Source organism: Grampus griseus (genome assembly GCF_964374135.1).
Source record: "Grampus griseus genome assembly, chromosome: 3".
In the NCBI taxonomy this organism is placed as follows: Eukaryota; Metazoa; Chordata; class Mammalia; order Artiodactyla; family Delphinidae; genus Grampus; species Grampus griseus.
Window position 1 is genome coordinate 123,951,460 of NC_139019.1, and position 7,693 is coordinate 123,959,152.

Here is a 7,693-nt window from a genome sequence, read left to right on the forward strand (position 1 = left end):
AAAAGCTCCAGTTAGCAGAAAAGTCAAAGTTAAAACATAGCTCTTTGGGCTTCCCTGGTGGCGCAGTGGTTGGGAGTCAGCCGGCGATGCAGGGGACGCAGGTTCGTCATGGCCGCTGGGCCTGGGCGTCCGGACTCCGCAATGGGAGAGGCCACAGCAGTGAGAGGCCCGCGTACCAAAAAAAAAAAAAAAAAAAAAAAGCTCTTTTGATAATTAGCTCAGTCTCCACGTAGCTGGCTCAATCCTAGGTAAACAAGTTGAATATACAAATATCTCATTCTTAGCCATCCAGTTGGAAGTATTGAAAAATCTCCCTTTGAGTACTCTAATTCAGTAAAGCATGTATTTACAAATAACACCTTCCTGCGTGAACTCACACAGAAGACCTCTCTAGATGCATTTTCTAGGTGATCAGCCTTCTGCCAGCAAACAGTTACTGGGTGCCTACTCTGAAGCAGGCTCTGTTCTCCGTGCTTAGAATCCAGTGATGGACAGGGGTGAGAAAGGAAAAGAAAAAATCCCTATCTTAATGAAGTTTACGTTCCAGGAAGGGGAAATAGACAAAAAAAAAACCCCATAATAATAACATAGTAATACTTAAGGCCAATTGCAATTCTAAGTCAGATGGTTAGAAGAGTCCTAACTAGGAAGACAGGGAGATGAGGGAGTTAGCCAAAAAACTTCTTGTAGAACAGCAAATGAAGAAGCTAGAACACAGTCCTGAAGGCTGAAGCACACCTGATTTATTCAAGGTTCAGCAAGGAAGCCATGGTGATTGAAGAGGAGTGAGTGTGTGGGCAAATTACAGGTGATAAGGTCAGAGATGCATGAGCCAAATCATGAAAGATTTTGTAATCATTGTTAAGATTTTTTCTTTTATTCTTATATATAAAAGTGTGTTAACTATAGATATTAAGATCATGTTTCTGTTTGTAAAATCTCAATTATATTTTATGCACATAGATGTTACCCTTTATGTATATAATGGAAGAAGGCCTAACCAAACTGGGGGATGCATTTGATATTTAGGTAAAGAGCCTGGCAGTGGATTAGGTTGTGCTAGGGAAAATAAATACCTTCTCCTCTGTCAAGTGTGGCATTTGCACTCTTCCATGCTTAAAGGTTGTTCCCCTTGCTGAAGAAAAATAACTACATAATACGTAATTAGGATAAGGTGATTCTTAAGACGGTGGATCTTTGAATTGTACTGACCAGAATGTGAGTCATGACTCTGACATAAGGTATGTGTTTTTGAACACGTCATCTGACTTCTTTGTATTGTGATTTACTCACCTGTAAAATGGGGATACTAGTCTTTACCTCCTAAATGTACTGTGAAAATTAAGAAAATGATGCATGTAAGCACTTAGTCTCTGATATGTAACAAGAGCTCAAACATCAGTAACTTTTATTATTATATTCTGTCCTCAATTTCAGCATTATATTGTCTTTATAAAGCACTGGTCAGGACACCTTTGCTCTTTTTCTCAGTATTTACATAGATTTTAAAATGTCTATCTTCTGTTCATTTAACATTTTTGAAAATTCACGAGGTGGTTTTTTCTGTCAATTTTATCTGTGTACTAAATTCCCTGCTCATTAGAGAAATTAAGCCCTTTTCTCTTTAGTTTCTGCTCCCTGAAGTTATTTAGCTACTCGAACATCAACATTTAGAGTGCTGTGTGTATTTTGATAACTGAATCACTTCACATTTTTGGAAGTACTACGTCTCTACGTGGCTCACTCCTCCTTTCTCCTATTGGAACTTTCACCTCCAGCCAGGCCAGATTCCTGTCAGCTGTCCACACAAAAATTACATTTCTACCACCTCGTCCTCTCCTGCCTGAAATGCCTCTTGGGCCACCTTCTGTCACTCTGCCTGCCTTTCTCCCTCATACAAATCTCATATCTACATCTTAAGACTACTATTTATTTGCAGGCTTATTTCCAGTGCCATAATTGAGTAAGTGAGCAAAATACTATCTCTTGTCTAGTTCTGAGCTAGTCTTTGGGTATGAAAGGGAAGCATATAAAAAGCAAACCACAGAAGACCAGCAATCATATGCTTCTTAGAAAGAAGAAACAAGTCCTATATAAAAATCAACACTCAAAATACAGGAGTTTGGGTTCAAAGATGTATACATTTGTCAAACCTCAGTGAATGTACACTAAAGATTTATGCATATCATATTTTGTCAATTTTACATCAAAAGAATAGGGTGTAAACATGTAGTGTAGTCTTAGCTATAACATGCATAGTGAAGTTCTCAGAGGGAAGGGCACTGATATCTGCAATTTATTTTAAATTGCATCAAAGATGGATTAATAAATAAATGGATCAATATGGGATGAAACAAGTGTAGTAAAATACTAATGGTTCAATCTAGAAGGTGGGTTTATAGGGAATCACTGTAAAATTATTTTAACATTGTTGTATGTTTAAAACTTTTCCTTACAAGTGTTTTTTTGTTTTTGTGGTACACCAGCCTCTCACTGTTGTGGCCTCTCCCGTTGCAGAGCACAGGATCCGGACACGCAGGCTCAGCGGCCATGGCTCACGGGCCTAGCTTCTCCTCGGCATGTGGGATCTTCCCGGACCGGGGCACGAACCCCTGTCCCCTGCATCGGCAGGCGGACTCTCAACCACTGCGCCACCAGGGAAGCCCACAAGTGTTTTTTTTAATGATATTTTAAAACACACAAACTCTGCCAACAGGAGCAGATACTGATAATTCTGTTTATGTTCCTCATTGTTGTGATATCCAGGAAGGAACACAATGTTTCAAGTATAGTTTGTACTCTTCAAAGCATAAAAAAAAAAATTTATTTGATCTGAACACCCATATCTATCATTATACCTTCAGATGACAATGGGAACATTGTCAAAACTGGGTCATAATAAACTTATAACCACTAACTATCCTCAGGCATGTTTTTTGTTGTTTTTTTTTTTCCACACCAACTGTTGCCAAGTCACATCCTTCTCAGCTCTTCTCCATTTACTGGTTTTTTGAAGTGAAATTCCTTGCAAATATGAAATGGTGTGTCAGTGATTAGGCTTAAGTGAAGGGGGCTTGTCTGGGTTTTTTTCTGTGCCAATGTAAAGGTTTCTTGAAGTGGACACACACAAACTCAGACACACACACTCTAAAATGAAAAGGGGAAAAAGGGGGAAAAAAGGCCAGAGAAAATAATAACTAAGATAAAGACTGAAATAATTCACCACTAATAAGGTTAACCAACTATATACTATTTCCCATGGTCACTGTGATAAGCCCACAAACATTATCACATTAAAATTTAGCAATAGTTGTGAAGTTATAGTCCCATTTTATAAAAGAGAAGCCTGAGGTAGAGAGATATAAATGATTTGGCCATGATCCTATAGTCAGTGTGTTTCAGAATCTGGATTTACTCAACATGGTTACGCCAACCCCATGTTCCTAAACTACCTTTCACATAATCATAGTAATTTGAGTGACTTGGATATAAGTGTTAAATTGGAGGGATTATATCGTATATATTTGGAGACATCAGAAATGGAAGTAGTCATAATTCAACAAAGGCTTAAGCAAATATGTAAAGAGGGTGGCATACGTCTTCCATAATTCCTAATATGTGAACAATTATGTTAATTTTGTGATGGGCCTACAGCTCTAGCCTGAGAAGGCCTGGTTCAAAAGGGCTACTAACCCTAAAATAGGCATTTAGTGAAATGTTCCCTGTCTCTCTCAAACTTTCCTTTCTTCTTTCCCAGTGCTGGTATTTGTGACTTTACAGAATTTTGGCTCATTACAGTTCTGCAGTTTGACTTAAGGGAAAATAAGCTGAACAGATTTTTCCTTCTTTAGTTTGAAAAGATTTAGACCTAAACTAACCAAAAAATGTGTCCTTGTAGGCCAAGTTTACCTCACTACAGCTACCCTTTAGATTTGATAAGATGTGTATACTAAAGGAATGAACACAAGAAAGCACAATTCCATAAGTTTTGGTATACTGTGTTCCCAATTTCATTTGTCTCAAGTTTTCCCCCCTTTTGATTTCTCCTTTGACCCATTGGTTTTTGGGGAATGTGTTGTTTAATTTCCACATATTTGTGAGTTTTCCAGTTTTCCTCCTATTGATTTCCAGTTCAGTAGTATTGTGACTGAAAAAGATATTTGATATGATTTCAATTTTTGTAAGTTTGTTAAGACTTTTTGTGTGGCCTAACATATGATCTATGCTGGAGAATGTTCTTGGTGCACTTGAGAAGAATGTATATTCTGCTGTTGTTGGATGGAATGTTCTGTTTCATCTGGTCCATCTCATAGGTCCATCTGGTGTACACTGTAGTTCAAATTAAATGTTTCTTATTGATTTTCTGTCTGGATGATATTTTGTTTAAAGTAGGATACTAAAGTCCTCTACTATTATTATACTGCTCTCTATTTCTCCTTACAGTTCTGCTAAAATTTGCTTTATATATTTAGATGCTCCAATGTTGGGTGCATATATATTTACAATTGTTATATCCTCTTGATGACTTGACCCCTTTATCATTAAATAATGACCTTCTTTATCTCTTGTTAAAACCTTAAAGAAAGATATTGAAGAAGACACAAATAAGTGGAAAGATATCTTGTGTTCATGGACTGGAAGAATTAATATTGTTAAAATGTCCATACTACCTAAACTATTCTACAGATTCAATGCACTCTCTATAAAAATTCCAATGGCATTTTTTACAGAAACAGAAAAATTAATCCTAAAATTCATATGGAACCACAAAAGACCCTGAAGGGTTAGAGCAATATTGAGAAAGAACAAAGCTATAGACACCACACTACCAGATTTCAAATTTTATTATAAAGCTATAGTAATCAAAGTGGTATGGTACTGGAATAAAAATGGACACATATAGACCAATGAAACAGAATAGAGAACCCAGAAATAAACTAACATGTATATGATCAACTAATCTTCAACAAAGGCACCAAGAATACACAATGGTAAAGGATAGTCTCTTCAATAAATGGCATTGGGAAAACTGGATATCCACATGCAAAAGAATGAAAATGGACACTCATCTAATACCATATACAAAAATCAAGTTAACATGGATTAAAGACTTAAAAACAGTACCCAAAGTTTTAAAACTCCTAAAACAAAAATAGGGAAAAATCTCCTTGACGTTGGCCTTGACAATGATATTTTGGATATGACACCAAAAGCACAGGCAGCAAAAGCAAAACTAAACAAGTAGGACTACATCACAGTAAAAAAAAAAAAAGTTAACAAAAGTGAAAAGGTAGGAATATTACTCAGCCATAAAAAGAAACGAAATTGAGATATTTGTAGTGAGGTGGATAGACCTAGAGTCTGTCATACAGAGTGAAGTAAGTCAGAAAGAGAAAAACAAATACCGTATACTAACACATATATATGGAATCTAAGGAAAGAAAAAAAAAAAGGTCAAGAAGAACCTAGGGGTAAGACGGGAGTAAAGACACAGACCTACTAGAGAATGGACTTGAGGATATGGGGAGGGGGAAGGGTAAGCTGTGACAAAGTGAGAGAGTGGCATGGACATATATACACTATCAAATGTAAAACAGATAGCTAGTGGGAAGCAGCCACATAGCACAGGGAGATCAGCTCAGTGGTTTGTGACCACCTAGAGGGGTGGGATAGGGAGGGTGCGAGGGAGGGAGATGCAAGAGATATGGGAACATATGTATCTGTATAACTGATTCACTTTGTTATAAAGCAGAAACTAACACACCATTGTAAAGCAATTATACTCCAATAAAGATATTAAGAAAAAAAGTGAAAAGGTAATCTATAGAATGGTAGAAAATATTTGTAACCATATATCTGATAAGAGGTTAATATCTAAAATATACAAGGAGGGCTTCCATGGTAGCATAGTGGTTAAGAATCCACCTGCCAATGCAGGGGACACAGATTCGAGCCCTGGTCCAGGAAGATCCCACATGTCACGGAGCAACTAAGCCCATGAGCCACAACTACTGAGCCTGCGCTCTAGAGCCCATGAACCACAACTAATGAAGCCCGTGTGCCACAACTAATGAAGCCCGTTTGCCACAACTACTGAGGCCTGCGCACCTAGAGCCCTTGCTCCGCAACAAGAGAAGCCACCGCAATGAGAAGCCTGTGTACCGCAACGAAGAGTAGCCCCCACTCACCGCAACTAGAGAAAGCCCACACACAGCAACGAAGACCCAATGCAGCCAAAAATAAATAAATAAATTTATTTTTAAAAATTAAAAAAAAATAAAATATATAAGGAACTCATATAACTAAAAAAAAAATCTGATTAAATAATGGGTAGAGGAACTGAACAGACATTTCTCCAAAGAAGACATACAAATGGCCAGCAGGTACATGAAAAGTGCTCAACATCACTAACCATCTTAAAAAATGAAAATTAAAACCACAGTGAGCTATCACCTCACACGGTTAGGATGGCCATTATGAAAAATTCAAAAGGGAACAACACTCTGACATAAATCACAGCAATATCTTTTTTGATCCATCTCCTTCAGTAATGGAAATAAAAACAAAGGGGACCTAACTAAGCTCAAAATCTTTTGCACAGCAAAGGAAACCATAAGCAAAACAAAAAGACAACCCACAGAATGGGAGAAAATATTTGCAAATGATGCGACCAACAAGGATTAATCTCCAAAATTTAGAAACAGCTCATGTAGCTCAATATAAAAAAAAAAAAAGCCAATCAAAAAATGGGCAGAAGACCTAAATAGGCATTTCTTCAAAGAAGACATACAGATAGCCAAGAGGCACAAGAAAACATGCTCAATATTGCTAATTATTAGAGAAATGCAAATCACAATAACCAAAACATGGAAACAGCCTAAATGTTCATTGACAGATGAATGGATAAAGATGTGGTACATATATACAATGGAGTACTACCCAGCCATTAAAAAGAATGAAATAATGCCATTTGCAGCAACATGGATGGACCTGGAGATTATCATACTAAGTGAAGTAAATCAGAAAGAGAAAGACAAATATCATATGATACCACTTATATGCAGTATCTAAAAACAAAAATGATACAGGTGAACTTATTTACAAAACGGAAAGAGACTCACAGCTTTAAAAAACAAACTTAAGGTTACCAAAGGGGAAAGGTGAGGGGGAGGGATAAATTGAGAATTTGGGATTGACATATGCCTACTACTATATTTAAAATAGATAACCAACAAGGACCTACTGTATAGTACAGGGAACTCTGCTCAATATTCTGTAATAACCTAAATGGGAAAAGAATCTGAAAAAGGATACATGTATATGTATAACTGAATCACTTTGCTGTACATCTGAAACTAGCACAACGTTGTAAATCAACTATAGTCCAATATAAAATAAAAAGTTTTCTTAAAAAAGGGAACAAGTGTTGGCAAAAAGGGAAACTCTTGTACACCGTTGGTGAGATTATAAATTGGTACAGTCATTATGGAAAACAGCAAGGAAATTCCTCAAAAAATTAAAAATAGAACTACCGTGTGGTTCAGCCACCCCACTTCTGGGTATATATCCTAAGGAAATGAATTTGGATCTCAAGAGATATCTGTGCTCCCATGTTCATTGCAGTATTATTCAGAATAGCCAAGATATGGAAACAACTTAAGTGGCCATCGACAGATAAATAAATAAATTTTGG